The following is an 18,067-nucleotide window of genomic DNA, read 5'->3' as shown; positions in this document are numbered from 1 at the left end:
AAAAAGATTTATGATATTTTTAATATGTTGTTGGATTCTGTTTACTAGAATTTTGTAGAAGATTTTTGTGTCTATGTTCATCAGTGATATTGGTTGAGGTTTTCTTTTTCTGTGGCTTCTTTGTCTGGTTTTGGTATAAGGTAATGGTGGAATCAGAAATAGTTTTGGAGTTTACCTTCCTCTGCAATTTTCTGGATGGGATTGAGTAGGGTAGGTGTTAGCTCATCTCTAAATTTTTGTCTAAATAAATTTTCTCTAAATACCTGTGATGCCATCTGGTCCTGCCTGGGCTTTTTTTTTTGGAAGATATTTGATTACAGTTTCAACCTCTATGCTTGTGATTGGTCTGTTCAGTTTTTCTATTTCTCCCTGGTTCAGTTTTGAAAGATTATATCTTTCTAAGACTATGTCCATTTCTTACAAGTTGTCCATTTTATTGGCATGTACTTAGTCATAGTAGTCTCTTATGATCTTTTGTATTTCTGTGTTGTCTCTTGATTCCTCCGTTTTCATTTCTAATTTTATTGATTTGTGCCTTCACCTTTTTTTTATCTTGATGGGTCTGGCTAATGGTTTTTCTATTTCATTTATCTTCTAAAAGAATCAGCTTTTAGTTTTGTTGATCGTTGCTATACTCTCCTTCATTTCTTTTTCAATTATTTCTGCTCTGATTTATTTCCTTCTACTAACTTTGACAGTATTTTGCTCTCCATTTTCTTATTCGTTTAGGTGTAAAATTTTGTTGTTTATTTGATTTTTCTCTTGCTACTTGAGGTAGGCTTGTATTGCTGTTAACCTCCCTCTTAGCACTGCTTTTATGAAATCCCGTAGGTTTGGGGTTGTTGTGTGTTCAGTATCATTTCTTTTTGTGCATATTTTGATTTCTTCCATAATCTGTTTGTTATTCAGAAGCATGTTGTTTAGCCTCCATATGTTTGTGTTTTTATAGTTTTTTCCCCTGGAGTTGATATCTAATCTTACTGCACTGTGATCAGAAAAGAGGCTTGAAATGATTTTAATTTTTTTAAAGTTTATTAAGGCTAAATTTGTGGTTCAGGATGTGATCTATCCTGGAGAATGTTCCATGTGCACTTGAGAAAAAGTTGAAATCCATTGTATTTGGGTGAAATGCCCTGTTCAGTTCAGTTCAGTCACTCAGTCTTGTCTGACTCTTTGTTACCCCATAGATTGAAGCACGCCATGCTCCCCTGTCCATCACCAACTCTCAGAGCTTGCTCAAACTCATGTCCATCGAGTCAGTGATGCCATCCAAATATCTCATCCTCTGTCGTCCTTTTCTCCTCCTCCCTTCAAACTTGCCCAGAATCAGGGTCTTTTCTAGTGAGTCAGTTCTTCATATCAGATGGCTAAAGTATTGGAGCTTCAGCATCAGTCCTTCCAACGAATATTTAGGACTGATTTCCTTTAGGATTGACAGGTTTGATCTTCTTACAGTCCAAGGGACTCTCAAGAGTCTATTTCAACACCACAGTTCAAAAGTATCAATTTTTCAGCACTCAGCTTGCGTTATGGTCCGACTCTCATATCCATACCTGACTACTAGAAAAACCATAGCTTTTATAGCTCATATCCATACCTGACTTGACAGATAATTGTCAGCAAAGTAATGTCTGTGCTTTTCAATATGCTGTCTAAGTTGGTCATAGCTTTTCTTCCAAGTAGCAAGCATCTTTTAATTTAACGGCTGCAGTCTGCATCTGCAGTGATTTTGGAGCCCTAGAAAATAAAGTCTGTCACTGTTTCCATTGTCTCCCATGTATTTGCCATGAAGTGATGGGCCCAGATGCCATGATTTTCATTTATTGAATGTTAAGGTTTAAGCCAGCCTTTTCACTCTCCTCTTTCACTTTCATCAAGAGGCTGCTCAGTTCCTCTTCACTTTCTGCCATAAGGGTGGTGTCATCTGCATATCTGAGGTTATTGATATTTCTCCTGGCAATCTTGATTCCAGCTTTTGCTTAATCCAGCCTGGATTTGACATGATACACTCTGCATATAAGTTAAATAAGCAGGGTGACCATATACAGCCTTGATGTACTCCTTTCCAAATTTGTAACCAGTCCATTGTCCCATGTCCTGTTGTAATTGTTGCTTCTTGACCTGCATACAAGTTTCTCAGGAGGCAGGTAAGGTGGTCTGGTAGTCCCATCTTTTTAAGAATTTTCTACAGTCTGTTGTGATCCACACAGTCAAAGGTTTTGGCATAGTCAATAAAGGAGAAGTTGATGTTTTTTTCTGGAATTCTCTTGCTTTTTTTATGATCCAACGGATGTTGGCAATTTGATCTCTGGTTCCTCTGTCTTTTCTAAATCCAGCTTGAACATCTGGAAGCTCTCAGTTCCCATTGTGTTGAAGCCTCACTTGGAAAATTTTGAGCATTGTTTTGCTAGTGTGTGAAATGAGTGCAATTGTGAGGTAGTTTGAAAATTCTTTGGCATTGTCTTTCTTTGGTATTGGAATGCAAACTGACCTTTTCCTGTCCTTTGGCCACTGCTAAGTTTTCCAAATTGGCTGGCATATTGAGTGCAGCACTTTAATAACACCACCATCTTTTAGCATTTGAATAGCTCAACTGGAATTTCATCACCTCCACTGGGTTTGTTTATAGTGTTACTTCCTAAGGCCCTCTTGACTTAAGACTCCGGGATGCCTGGTTCTAGATGAGTGATCACACCATCGTGGTTATCTGTATATTTAAAATCTTTTTTGTGTAGTTCTTCTGTATATTTTTGCCACCTTTTCTTAATATCTTCTGCTTCTGTTAAATCCATACCATTTCTGTTATTTATTGTGACCATCTTTGCATGAAATTTTGACTTGGTATCTCTAATTTTCTTGAAGAGATCTCTAGTCTTTCCCATTCGGTTGTTTTCCTCGATGTCTTTACATTATAGAAATGCCCTGTAGATATCTATTAGTTCTAACTGGTCCAATGTATCATTTAAACATTGTGTTTCCTTGTTAATTTTCTGTTTGCTTGATCTATCCATAACTGTGAGTGGGATCTTAAAGTCCCTCACTATTATTGTGTTACTGTTAATTTCCCATTTCATACTTGTTAGTATTTGCCTTACATATTGAGGTGCTCCTATGTTGGATGCATATATATTTATAATTGTTATATATTCTTCTTGGATTGATCCTTTGATTATTTGTAGTGTCCTTCTTTGTTTCTTATCATGGTCTTTATTTCAAAGTCTATTTTATCCCATATGAGTATTGCTACTCCTGCTTTTTTTAAATCTCAATTTTCATGTAATATCTTTTTCCAGCCCTCCATTTCAGTCTGTGTTTGTCCTTAGATTAAGAGTGGGTCTCTTTTAGACAGCATATATATGGGTCTTGTTTTTGTATTCATAAGGCAAGTCTTTGTCTTTTGGATAGAACATTTAAACCATTTACATTTAAAGTAATTATTTATAAGGACATCAACAGGAAGGTTATGATCCTGTTACCACTTACTTTGTTGTTTTGGGTTCATTTTTATAAACCTTTTCTGTTTCTCCTTTCTAGAGAAGATCTTTTAGCACTTGTTGCAGAACTGGTTTGACGGTGCTTAATTCTCTCAGTCTTTGCTTGTCTGCAAACTTTGGATTTCTCCTTCACATATGAATGAGATCCTTGCTGGGTAGAGTAATCTTGGTTGTATCTTTTTCTCTTTCATCACTATAAGTATGTCCTGCCATTCTCTTCTGTCCTGAAGAGTTAATATTGAAAGATCAGCTGTTATCCTTATGGGAATCCCCTTGCATATTATTTGTTACTTTTACCTTGCTGCTTTTAATATTTGCTCTTTGTGTTTAATTTTTGTTAGTTTGATTAAAATGTGTCTTGGGGTGTTTAACCTTGATTTATCCTGTTTGGTTCTCTGTGAGTTTCTTGGACTTGGGTGCATATTTCCTTCCCCATTTTAGGGAAGTTTTCAACTACTATCTTCTCAAGTATTTTCTCATGCCCTTTCTTTTTGTCTTCTTCTTCTGGGACAACTATAATTTGAATGTTGGGATGTTTATCATTGTTCCATAAGTCTCTGGGGTTGTCCTCATTTCTTTTAATTCTTTTCTTTTTTCTCTCCATTTCATTTATTCCCACCAGTCTACCTTCCACCTCACTTATCCTCTCTTCTATCTCAGTTGTTCTACTTCTGTTTCCCTCCAGATTGTTTTTAATCTCAGTTATTGCATTGTTCAGTATTAAGTGACTCTTCTTTATTTCTTCTAAGTCCTTTTTAAGCTTTTTTTTTTTTTTTTGCATTTTCTCAATCCTTGTATCTAGCCTATTTTCTGTAACTTCATTTTCTTTAGAAGGTTTTGGATCATCTTTATGAAATCTTTTTTCAGGTAGACTCCCTCCCTCCTCCTCTTTGGTTTGGTTTGGTGGGTTTTTATCATGTTCCTTCAACTTATGGATGTTTCTTTGCCTTTTCATTTTGTTTAGATTTCTGTGTTTGTTGTGCCCTTTCTGCAGACTGGAAGTGTATGGTTCCTCTTAACTGTGAAGTCTGCTCCCTGTGGGTGGGGTCAGAACAGTGGCTTGTCAATGTTTCCTGGTTGGGGGAACTTGTGTCTGGGTTCTGGTGGCTGAAGCTGGATCTCTTCTCTCTGGACTGCAATGAAGTGTCCAGTAGTGAGTTTGGGGGTGTCTATGGGTTTTGTATGGCTTTGGGCAACCCAGCTTTGAATGTTCAGTGTTGTGTTCCTGTTTTGCTGGAGAATTAGTGTGGTATGTCTTGCACTGGACATTTCTGGCTTTTGGGTGGAGCTTGGTTTCAGTGTAGGTATGGAGACTTTTGGGTGTGCTCTTGTCTATTAATGTTCCCTGGAGTCAGGCGTTCTCTGATGTTCTAAAATTCTGGAGTTGATGCTCCTGCCTCTGGGTTTTGGTCCTCCTCTTACAATAGCCTCAAGACTTCTCCATCCATACAGCACAAAGGATAAAACCCCTAAGTTAATGGTGAAACAACTCTTCACAGCCAGGAACATCCACAGAGATTCATAGTGTTATATAGAGAAGAGAAGAGAGAGGAAGAGGATAGAAGTGACCAGGAGGAGAAAAGGGAGAGTCAAAATGGGAGAGGCAATCAATCCAATAATCAAATCCTTAAGTATTCTTCACAGCCTGAAACACACAGAGAGATTTACAGAGGCAAACAGAGAAGAGAAGAGGGAGGTAGGAGATAGAGGTGACCCAGAGGAGAATATGGAGGGTCAAAAGGGGAGAGAGCAATCACGCCAGCAATCAAATTCCTAAATGAAAATAGGTATTGAAGATTAGGCTCTTAAAGGTACAAAAATGATAACAAATATCAAAAAGCAAAAGTTAAAAACCCAAAATAGAGGTCAAAAAATCAATATAAAAAATTAAAAAAATCTCAAAAAATCAATATAAAATATGAAACAAAATCAATCAGAAAATTTTAAAAAAATATGTACATGGAATTCATTTTTTAAGGTTTTTTTTTTAAGAAATGTAATAGTGGGCTATAAAAATTAAAGTTAAATGAGCAAGAAATAACTAAAAACTTTTAAAAACTTAAAAATTAATAATAGTAGAAATACACCTAGGAGTTTCTCTGGAGCTGTTTTGCACAGTGTGGGATCAGTTCAGTGTCAGGCAGTCCCTTGTTCTGGCTTGTACTTGTTCTCATTGTCTATAGTTGCCCCTCAAACGCATAGTCTCAATAGTAACTACAGGGTTTTAATCTGTTGCACCTGTCACTTCTGGGGCCATTCTCCCTTCTTTATTTTGGCTTCCTTTGTCTGCAAGTCTCTTCAGTGTCTAACTTCAAGGCCACTTCAAGGTTCACTCATTCAGTTGTGCTGTGGAGAGAGAGGGACACTGCAAACAAATATTGCTGGCATGTGTGGGGAGTGCACACAGTCAATGGACCACACGGGGTTTTCCACAGCCCAAGGCAGCATATACTTTCCGGGTCCACACTGCTCAGGCTCCAGGGTGCTTTGCTACAGCACTGTTCCAAGTGGGCCCTGTGTTTCATGCACTTCCCAGGTCTAAGCCGCTCAGGCTCTTGAGTGCTCTATAAGGACACAGACCCAGATGGGCTGTGTGTTTTATGCTCTTCCCAGTTCCAAGCTGCTCAGGTAACCAGAAACTTGGCAAGTGCACTTTCCCAGGTGGGCCGTGCATCTTATTCATCTCCCCAATCCTAGCCACTTGGTTTCCTTGTTGCACCATGAGGACACAGCCCCAGGTGTGCCGTGTGTCTCCTCTGGGGAGCTGATCTCAGTTTGTGACACTCCTGGCTGATGTGAACCATCCAGGATCCCAGAAAGACATGGTTAGCAACTGGCAGCCTACTCCCAGTTTGGTGGAAGTTGCAGTCTCTGGGGCTGAGATTGCACCAGCCCCCTGCCTTCCAACTCTGGCTGTCACACACCTGCCTCTCTGCCCCCAGAGAGGGAGGGCCCTAAGTGGCAGTGGACTTGCTCTCTTTTGGTATTCACTAGGGCACAATCCTTTGTTCTCTGAGTGCACCAGGGTTCACCACGAGGTGTTAGCGCCTTCTCACGGAAAGGTCCTTTTTTCTTTTGTCTTTCTGACGATCCCGCAGTTTGGATTGCTATATTACATAAGCCGCCCCCCCCCCAATTGTCCTCAGGGCATTCAAGCCTGGTCCTTACCCTAAGGACTGGCGATTCAGCCTATGCCTCCCTGCCCAGCCTTCACTCGCTGATGGCAGACACAAGCATCTGTGCTGGTTCTCCTCTGGTAGTTGCAATTAGGCACATATTCTGTTTTCTTTTTTATTTGTTTGTTTTGTTTTTTACCAGTTATGTTGCCCTCTGAGATTCCAAAGCTCCCCACTGACATGCCTGTGAAAATGTTTCCTATTGTGTGGAAACTTTTTCTCCTTCATGACTCCTTCCCCAGGATGGGTCTCTCTCCCTAAATCCTTTATCTCTGTTTTCATCTTTTATATTTTATTCTACCTCCTTTTGAAGAGATTGGGCTGCCTTTCTTGGTTTCTGGTGTCCTCTGCCAGTGTTTAGATTTTTTTGTGTGTGTGTGGAAGTTGCTTCATATCCAAATGGTGAATTTGTGGGGGAGAAAGTGGCTTCCCAGTCCTATTCCTCTGCCATCTTGGGACCACCTCCACACTCTGTCCTTTGATTGGTTAATTAAAATTATTTGTATTTGAATAATTATTGATAAATGAGGTTTCAGTATGTCCATTTTAATTTTTTGTTGTCTTATTTCTTCATTGTTTCTTTTCTTTTGTATTTTGCCTGCCTAAATTTTAGTTTAGCAGTTTTCTGATGTTTTTCTCACATCCTTTACTTTGTGTTTTATGTCTATGCTCTAGCTTTATGTTTTGTTTCTTTAAGAGGTCTCATAGACATAGTATCCTTTTTCTGCTGTGTGTGTGCTCAGTCACTGCACCACTTGGAAAGCCCCTTTTCTGCTGAGAGCATTAAGTTTTTGGTGTCTCAAATTGTCCTTTTATGTGTTGTGACTTTGATAAAATATTGAAGAAGCTTGAATTATGCTTGCAACTTTTTTCAGTTTAACCTTTGTGATGTTATTAACTATTTAACAACCTATTCTGATATACAGTAGCAATTTTCTGATTATTTCTGTCCATTTATAACTGTATATAAACTGTTGTGTACTTTTTCCTTTTCATTTCAGATACAAGAGCTTCTTTCAACATTCCTTGTAAGGAAGAGTTAGTGTGGATGAATTCCCTCAGCCTTGTTTGTCTAGGAAAGACTTTTTCTACATACTGTGATAACTTTCCTGGATACAATATTCTTGGTTTGGCTTACAGTTTTTATGTTTTTGTACTTTGAGAATGTCCTTCCACTCTTCCAGGCCTCTAGAGTTTCTGTTGAGAAATGTGATAAACTACTGGAGTTCTTTCAGGTTATGATTTTTTGCCCTGGATGCCTTTAATCTTTGCATTGACTTTTGACAGTTTCAAGATTATGTGTCTTGGAAAAGGCTTCTTTGTGTTAAGGTAGTAGGGTATCATCTTAAGTTAATGGAATTGTATATATTCAGTTTCTTTTTGGTTTGAGAAGGATTTCTTTCAGCTTTTCACCATTGAGTATTATGTTGACTGGAATTGAAGGAGATGGCTTTTATTAGGTGAGATATGTTCCCTCCATATCAGTTGTTTGTTTTCCACAACAAACTGTGCAAAATTCTTAAAGAGATGGGAATACCAAATTACCTGACCTGTCTCCTGAGAAATCTGTATGCAGGTCAAGAAGCAACAGTTAAAACTGGACATGGAACAACAGACTGGTTCAAAATTGGGAAAGAAGTATGCCAAGGCTGTATACTGTCACCCTGCTTATTTAATTTATATACAAAGTACATTATGCGAAATGCCAGGCTGGATGAAGCACAAGCTGAAATCAAGATTGCTGGGAGAAGTATCAATAATCTTAGATACACCACCCTTATGGGAGAAAATGAAGAAGAACTAAAGAGCCTCTTGATGAAAGTGAAAGAGAAGAGTGAAAAAGATGGCTTAAAATTCACATTCAGAAAACTAAGGTCATGGCATCTGGTCCCATCACTACATGACAAATAGATGGGGAAACAGTGAATGAGTGTGTGTCTTTCACCCTGAAGTGAGTCTCTTTGGGGCAGCATATTTTAGATTCTTGTTTTCTATCCATTCTGCTACTGTATATCTTTTGATTGAAGGATTTAGTCTATTGACATTTAAAGTAATTACTGATAGATATGTAATTATTGCCATTCCAGTCTTTATCTTCCAATTGTTTTTGTAGCTGTTCTTTGTTCATTTATTTTTATTTTTCTCTGCACCCTTCCCAGGACAGCAGGGACAGGGCCTGGCACCTCTACACAGATATCCTAGAGGCAGGTGCTATCCCCATCCCCCTGGGAGAATTAGGGCAGGACTTGGCACCCGCTCATGGGTTTCCTAAGGATGGGTGGAATCTGTGCCTTCCATGAAGAGTGGGGGCAGGGATTCTCACTTGTTAAGAGGGTTTCCTAAGCATGTGTGCTATCTGCACCCTTCTGGGATAGTGGTGGCAGGGCCTTGTGCCTGCTTGCAAATTTACTGGGGGCGGGTGCTATTTGCATACTGCTGAGACAGTAGGGGTAAGGCTCACCACCTACTTGCAGGTCTCATAGCAGCAGTCCACGTTTTCCTCTAGAGTTCATAATGGTGGCAGCAACTTGTGTCCACCCCCAGAGTTCCATTTGTCTGGGAGTACTCATGGAAAAAAAACCTCTTATGGTGGTTCCATATCTCTCCTCATGCATTCTCCAATAATGGCACCTTGCCTTTCTGTTGTGCCAAGGCTTCTTCTTGGTACACCTTCGGTTTCCACAGTCCAGCTTCTTCAGGCCACTTCTGTGCAGCCAACCTCAGTCTTCTCTCTGGGCCTTTTCTCTGATGCCTGAGCTTTAGCATCCAGCCCCCTCCATACCAATAGATGAGTGCCTCAGGCTGGGAAGTGCATTGCCAATCTTCCGTGCAGGTTACTTTCCATTTTGCCTTCCACAAACTAGTTGCTACAGTCTCCTCCTGGTATCTGAAGCTTCCCCTCCATCCGATCTGATCTTTCTGCTGGTGAAGGAATGTCTCAGGAGGTGGGAAACTTTCCTCCTTCAGAACTCCCTGCCTGAGGCACAGGTCCTGTCTTTATTCCTTCTTTATCTTTTTTCTTTTCCAATTATGTGGAGGTTTCTGTCTTTTGGGAAGTCTAAGGTCTTTTGTTGCTGTTCAGTAGCTGTTCTGTGTGAACCATTCCACTTGTAGATGTTTTTTTTTTTTTTTTTTTTGGTGGGAAAAAGTAAGCTGCACCTCCTATTCCTCTCCCATCTTGATACCCCTCCTCACCAATGAATGTTTTAATTTGTGATTATGAATTCATTGATGCACTCCTGTTTGAAAAATTTTAGATCTATGGTTATTATTATCCTTCAGTTCAGTTCACTTCAGTCGCTCAGTCGTGTCTGACTCTTTGCGACCCCATGAATCACACCACGCCAGGCCTCCCTGTCCATCACCAGCTCCTGGAGTTCACTCAAACTCATGTCCATCGAGTAGGTGATGCCATCCAGCCATCTCATCCTCTGTCGTCCTCTTCTCCTCCTGCCCCCAATCCCTCCCAGCATCAGGGTCTCTTCCAATGAGTCAACTCTTCTCATGAGGTGACCAAAGTATTGGAGTTTCAGCTTCAGCATCAGTCCTTCCAATGAACACCCAGGACTGATCTCCTTTAAGATGGACTGGTTGGATCTCCTTGCAGTCCAGGGGACTCTCAAGAGTCTTCTCCAACACCACAGTTCAAAAGCATCAATTCTTCGGTGCTCAGCTTTCTTCATAGTCCAACTCTCACATCCATACATGACCACTGGAAAAACCATAACCTTGACTAGACGGACCTTTGTTATTATCCTTATTTAATCCTAATTGCTAAATAGTTGACCACTGGGGACCTCTTTAGATTGGCCCTCAAGTTCTTATGACGTTTCCCTGGTAGTTTTTGAGAATTTTTTTCTTTCTGATATGAGGAGATGTTCCAGCCTCACTTTGTAAATTGCCAGTCCCAAATATGTAATTAATCAAAGTTTCCTCATCTGTGAAATGGGTATAAAATATTAAACCTACATTCTAGGCTTATCAGGGGTATAAAATGAGTTATTAGTTAATGTGTGTAAGGCACTTATAACAGTGTCTCAATTGGTATAAATGTTACATAAGTGTTAATTATTTTTATTGTTATTATTATTACTGATGTAGTGATTTTGAAAGATGAAGGACTACACTTACTTTGTGAATTCAGTAAGTTGAAGGATACAAAATTTATATATAGAAATCTGTTGCATTTCTATACACTAATAAACTATCAGAAAGAGAAATGAAGAAAATAATCCCTTTTACAATTGCACCAGACAAAATAAAATACTTAGGAATAAGTGTAACAAAAGAGATGAAAGACAAGTACTCTGAAAACTATAAGATGTTGAGAAGAGATATTGAAAACAACACACATAAGTGGAAAGATATACTGTGTTCATGGATTGGAAGAATCAATATCAAAATGTCCATATTACCCAAAGCACTGGAGAAGGAAATGGCAACCCACTCCAGTATTCTTGCCTGGAGAATCCCATGGACAGAGGAGCCTGGTAGGTTTGCAAAGAGTTGGACACAACTGAGTGACTAAACAATAATAACTCAAGGTAAACTACAGATTCAATGCAGTCCTTATCAAAATACCTATGGCATTTTTCACAGAACTAGAAAAAATAATCCTACAATGTATATGGAACCATAAAAGATCCTGAATAGCCAAAGAAATATTGAGAAAAAAGAACAAAGTTTTAGGTATCATGCTCTCAGACTGAGATTATCTTAAAAAGCTATAGCAGTCGAAACAGTATAGTACTGGCAAAAAACAGACACAAAAATCAATGAAACAGAATAGAGTCCAGAAATAAACCCATGTTTACATGGTCAGTTAACTCATATGCAGAGTACATCATGTGAAATGCAGAGCTGGATGAATCATAAGCTGGGCTCAAGACTGACAAGAGAAATATTAATAACCTCAGATATGCAGATGACACCACCCTAATGGTAGAAAGCAAACAGGAACTAAAGAGCCTCTTGATGAAGATTTAAATAAAAGCAATGTGAAAAAGCTGGCTTAAAATTCAACATTCAAAAAAACTAAGATCATGGCTTCCAGTCCCATCATTTCATGGCAAATAGAGGGGGAAAATGGAAACAGTGACAGACTTTATTTTCTTGGGCTCCAAGATCACTGCAGATGATGACTGCAGCCATGAAACTAAAATACACTTTCTCCTTGGAAGAAAAGCTATGGCAAACCTAGACAGTGTATTAAAAATCAGAGACATTTACTTTGCCAACAAAAGCCTGTAGTCAAAACTACAGTTTGTCTACTAGTCATGTATGGATATGAGAGTTGGACCACAAACAAAGCTGAGCATCAAAGAATTCATATTTTCAAACTGTGGTGCTGGAGAAGACTTTTGAGACTCCTTTGGACAGCAAGGAGATCAAACCAGTCAATCTTAAAGGAAGCCAGTCCTGAATATTCATTGGAAGGACTGATGCTGAAGTGCCAATACTTTATTTGGCCACCTGATGTGAAGAGCCAACTCATTAGGAAAGACTTTGATGCTGGGAAAGATTGAGGGCATGAGAAGCGGGCGAGAGATAATGAAATGGTTGGATGGCATCATCAACTCAGTGGACAAAAGTTTGAGCCAAATCTGAGAGATAATGAAGGACAGGAAAGCCTGGTATGCTGCAGTTCATGGGGTCACAAAAACTCATACACAACTGAAAGACTGAACAGCAACAATAAATATGATCAGTTAATCTAGGAGAAAGGAGACAAAGATATGCAATAGGGAAAGGATAATCTTCAACAAATGGTGTTGGGAAAACTGAACAGCTATATGCAACCACACATCTTTCTTATACCTTATACAAAAGTAAATTCAAAATGGATTAGACTTAAATGTAAAACCTGAAATCATAAAAAAAATTTATAAGAAAATATAGGCAGTAACCTCTTTGAAATCACTCTTATAAGTAATTTTTTATCAAGGTGTTCTCAGACAAAGCAACAAAAGCAAAAAATATGCAAATAGGACTATTAAACTCAAAAGCTTTTGTACATCAGTGAGGGATACCATCAGCAGACTAAAAAAGCAATCTACTGAATAGGAGATGATGTGTGTAAATAATATATACAATAAAGGGTTGATATCTAAAATACATAAGGATTTAATACAACTTAGATTCAAAAAAATAACCCAATTAAAAATCGGCAGAGGAACCTATATAGATATTTTTCCAAAGAAGACATAGAGATGACCAATAAGCAGGTTAAAATTTGCTCAACATCACTAATTATCAGGGAAATGCAAGTCAGAACCCAGTGAGATACTACTTCATACCTATCAGAATGACTTTCATCAAATAGACAAGTAACAGCAAGTGTTGGTGAGGATGAGAAAAGGGAGCCCTTGAGTACTGGTGGTTGGAACATATGTGAAACCATTACGGAAAACAGTATGACAGTTCTTCAAAAAATTGAACTACCATGTACTAATGTGTGCTCAGTCGCTTCAGTCATGTCCAACTCTGCGACCCCATGGACCATAGCTCATCAGGCTCCTCTGCCCATGGGATTTTTGAGGCAAAAATACTGGAGTGGATTACCATTTCCACCTCCAGGAGATCTTCCTGACCCAGGGATTGACTCCCCATCTCCTGCATTGACAACCGGATTCTTTACCACTGAGCCACCAGGGAAGCCCATAGCTTTCTTTGTGACCAAATATAGTTTCCTTGGTGACTGAATAAATATGTGACCTTACATATGAAGAGCTGCATACACCTCCCAACTTCAACAGAAAAGAAAGGCAATCTGTGCTCACTTCAAGCGTGGCATTGAGCACAAACTCCAGTGCCACTCTTCTAGTTTCTTGCCCACATGCCAGCCATGCCATTTAGAAAGAACTGAGCTAACCCCAGGAGAGCTACCTTTGTTAACAAAGCACCTGGAAACCATGCTAGCACCATGGTATCCCTTCTTTCCTGAATGTCAGGATACAATACAAAGACAAGAGAAAGGTCAGGTAGTACTGAAGTGTGCTCACTGCCACAGCTGGCATACATCTTCCATTCCAATCTATCTCAAAGAATGCATTCATTTTCTTGAAATACTCCACAATAAGAGCATAAACCAAATCCATGCCACTTTCCCATTTCTGCTACCTCTTATAGCCTATGCTCTCAGAGCCATTAATCAAGGGGTCTGAAGTGTGACAGGCAGCCCATCACGAGTTTTCAAGTTGCAGAGGGATGATGTACCAGGACTGGAATTTTGGCAGGGTATGCATGACACCCTTTGGAGTGCATTCTATTTGATCCCTTATAAAGCCTGAATTTCTTTTAAGAGCCCAGAACTACCATATGATCCAGGAATTCTACTTCTGAGCATTTATCTAAAGAAAGTGAAAACACTTTCAGAAAGATATATTTATCTCTATGTTTATTACTGGAGGAGGGAATGGCAAACCACTTCAGTATTCTTGTCTTGAGAACCTCATGAACACTATGAAAAGTCAAAAAGATAGGACACTGAAAGATGAACTCCCCAGGTTGGTAGGTGCCCAATAGCTACTGGAGATCAGTGGAGAAATAACTCCACAAAGAATGAAGGGATGGGAGATGGTTGGATGGCATCACCGACTCAATAGACATGAGTTTGGGTGAACTCTGGGAGTTGGTGATGGACAAGGAAGCCTGGCGTGCTGCGGTTCATGGAGTTGCAAAGAGTCGAACATGACTGAGCAACTGAACTGAACTGATGTTTATTACAGCACTACTTTCAATATCCAAAGTGTGGAAGTAATCTAAGTGTCCATTCATAGATGAATGGATAAAGAGGATACATTATGTACATGTAAAGGAATATTAATAAGCCATAAAGAAGAATGACACCTTGTCTTTTGTAACAATATGGATGGAGCTTGAGGAAACCATGCTAAGTGAAGTATAGCAAAGATTGAGAAACAAATACTATATAATTTCATTTATATGTAGAATATATAAATCAAAGCAAATGTGCAAGAAAGCAGACTCATAGATAGCAAACCAACTGGTAGTTGCCAGAGGGCTAGAGTTTAGGGGAATGGAAGAAATAGGTGAGAGAGAGTAAGAGATACAAACTTCCAGCCATAAAATAAATGTTAAGGGAATGTAACACAATCAGTGATACTGTAACAATTTTGTATGGTGATGGATGATCCAGGAATTCTACTTCTGAGCATTTACTGAAGAAAGTGAAAACACTATTTCAGAAAGATATATTTATCCCTATGTTTATTACTGGAGAAGGGAATGGCAAACTGCAGTGATCATTTCATAATCTTTAAAAGTATTGAATCACGATACTGTATACCTGAAATGTTTAGAATACTGTATATTATCTAAAATGTAATTGCTGCTAAGTCACTTTAGTCATGTCCGATTCTGTGCGACCTCATAGACGGCAGCCCACCAGGCTCCCCATCCTTGGGATTCTCCAGGCAAGAACACTGGAGTGGGTTGCCATTTCCTTCTCCAATGTAATTAGAAAAGAGAATAATGTCTGTGTTATATAAGTGTTAAGTATTATTATTATTGATGTAGTAATTTTAAAAAGTGAAATGTGTGTGTTTTGTGAAATTTTTTTTGTTATTGAGTTATAATTAGCATATTATAACACTACATTAATTTCAAGTGTACATCATAATAATTCAATATTGGTATATAATGCAAAATAATCACCAAATAAGTCTTGTTAAAATCCATCACCATACATAGTTACAAATTTTTTTTTTCTTGTGATGAAGATTTCTTTTTCTAAAATTTATTTATTTATTTTAATTGGAGGCTAATTACCTTACAATATTGTGGTGGCTTTTGCCATACATCAACATGAATCAGCCATGGGTGTATATGTGTCCCCCATCCCGAACCCCCCTCCCACCTGCCACCCCAACCCATCCCTCTGGGTTATCCCAGAGCACCAGCTTTGAGTGCCCAGGTTCATGTATTGAACTTGCACTGCTCATCTATTTTATCTATGATAATATACATGTTTCAATGCTATTCTTTCATATTGTCCCACCCTCGACTTCTCCCACATAGTCCAAAAGTCTGTTCTTTACATCTCTTTTAGTAACTTTCAATTATGTAATACAATATTACTAACTATAGTTATCATACTGTACATTGTATCCCCATGACTTAGCTATGCTATAATTAGAAGTTTTAACCTTTTGATCCCCTTCATACATATTGTCCACCCCTACTCCACACCTCTGGTAACCACTAATCTGTTCTCTGTACCCATGAGCTTGGTTTTGTGTTTCTCTTTTTAAATTCCACATATAAGTGAAATCATGGTGTTTTTCTTTCTCTGTCTGGTTTAAACACCCTCAAGGTCCATCCATGTTGCTGCAAATGGCAAAATTTTATTCTTTCTTCTGGTTGAATTCTACATGTATATGTGTCTATATATACATATATATGTGTATATAAACACATACATCATATCTTAATACATTCATCCATTGATAGACACAATTTATTTCTATCCCTATCAAAAATAAAATTAGGATGAACATGGAGGCTTATGTATATTTCAGGTTACTGTTTTTGTTTTATTTGGGCAAATACCCAGAGGTTTAACTGCTAGTCACATATTAGTCATATTTTTACTTTTTGAAGAAAACTCCAAACTGTCTTCTATAGTGGCTAGACCAATTTACATTTCCTCCAAGAATGCATAAAAGTTCCCTTTTCACCACATCCTCATCAACACTTGCTGCTGCTGCTAAGTCACATCAGTCGTGTCCAACTCTGTGCGACCCCATAGACAGCAGCCCACCAGGCTCCCCCGTCCCTGGGATTCTCCAGGCAAAAGTACTGGAGTGGGGTGCCATTTCCTTTTCCAATGCATGAAAGTGAAAAGTGAAAGTGAAGTCGCTCAGTCATGTCTGACTCTTAGCGATCCCATGGACCGCAGCCTACCAGGCTTCCCCGTCCATGGGATTTTCTAGGCAAGAGTACTGGAGTCGTGTGCCATACTTATTGTCTTTTTGATAGTAGCATGTGTGTGAAGATTTCTCATTATGGTTTTAATATGCATTTCCTTGATGATTAGTGATGCTGAGCATCTCTTCATGTATCTGTTGGCTCTCTGTATGTCTTCGAAACATTTTTGTACTTAGTATGAGTCCATAAGTTTACTTATAGTCAGTTCATGTATACCTGCACATCTTTTAACATCCGAAGACATTCTCAAAGGATTGATATGACAGAATTATAAATAAACTCATGCAATAAGTTAGTGTCTTGGGCATGAAGAGAAAACAGTTTATATGGGCTTTCCCTCTAGGATGTCCATACAAGCCCTTGCAAAATTTAGAGTATGTGATGTTGATGCCTTTTCTGTAGTGTCAGTATGGCCCAATTTATAGTCTGTTGTTTCTGATGATTAATTTTAAAAAGTATGTCCATCATTTGAAGGCACATATGACTGGTGTTTAAAGTGTCTCTAAGCTACAGTAAGTTCTGTTGTAAGTTTGGGCTTTTATAGAATATTGGAAATACTGTTATGTGACCAGTGTGTTTATTTAAGAAGGTAAGCTCATAGATCCAGTACCATCACTTCATGGGAAATAGATGGGGAAACAGTGGAAACAGTGTCAGACTTTATTTTTCTGGGCTCCAAAATCACTGCAGATGGTGACTGCAGCCATGAAATTAAAAGACGCTTACTCCTTTCAAGGAAAGTTATGACCAACCTAGATAGCATATTCAAAAGCAGAGACATTACTTTGCCAACAAAGGTCCGTCTAGTCAAGGCTATGGTTTTTCCTGTGGTCATGTATGGATGTGAGAGTTGGACTGTGAAGAAGGCTGAGTGCCAAAGAATTGATGTTTCTGAACTGTGGTGTTGGAGAAGACTCTTGAGAGTCCCTTGGACTGCAAGGAGATCCAACCAGTCCATTCTGAAGGAGATCAGCCCTGGGATTTCTTTGGAATGAATGATGCTAAAGCTGAAACTCCAGTACTTTGGCCACCTCATGTGAAGAGTTGACTCATTGGAAAAGACTCTGATGCTGGGAGGGATTGGGAGCAGGAGGAGAAGGGGACGACAGAGGATGAGATGGCTGGATGGCATCACCGACTCAATGGACATGAGTCTGAGTGTACTCTGGGAATTGGTGATGGACAGGGAGGCCTGGTGTGCTGCAGTTCATGGGGTGGCAAAGAGTCGGACATGACTGAGTGACTGAAGTGAACTGAACTGAGTGTGCCATTCAGAGGCATTTTTTGGGGGGAGTTTCCCGAGTTTTTATTGGGACCAGGCCTTTTGCAGGGTAAAATTTTTCCAGTTCCTGAAAATATAGCCAAGGAGTGAGTCTGAGAAAGGCTTCCAGGACGTACCAGAACTCACCCTTAGCCTACATACCATAAAAGCGAGTACTGGGAGTCACC

The sequence above is a fragment of the Bos indicus x Bos taurus genome, chromosome X (genome assembly GCF_003369695.1).
Source record: "Bos indicus x Bos taurus breed Angus x Brahman F1 hybrid chromosome X, Bos_hybrid_MaternalHap_v2.0, whole genome shotgun sequence".
Lineage (NCBI taxonomy): Eukaryota > Metazoa > Chordata > Mammalia > Artiodactyla > Bovidae > Bos > Bos indicus x Bos taurus.
Note: the sequence above shows the minus strand (reverse complement) of the source record.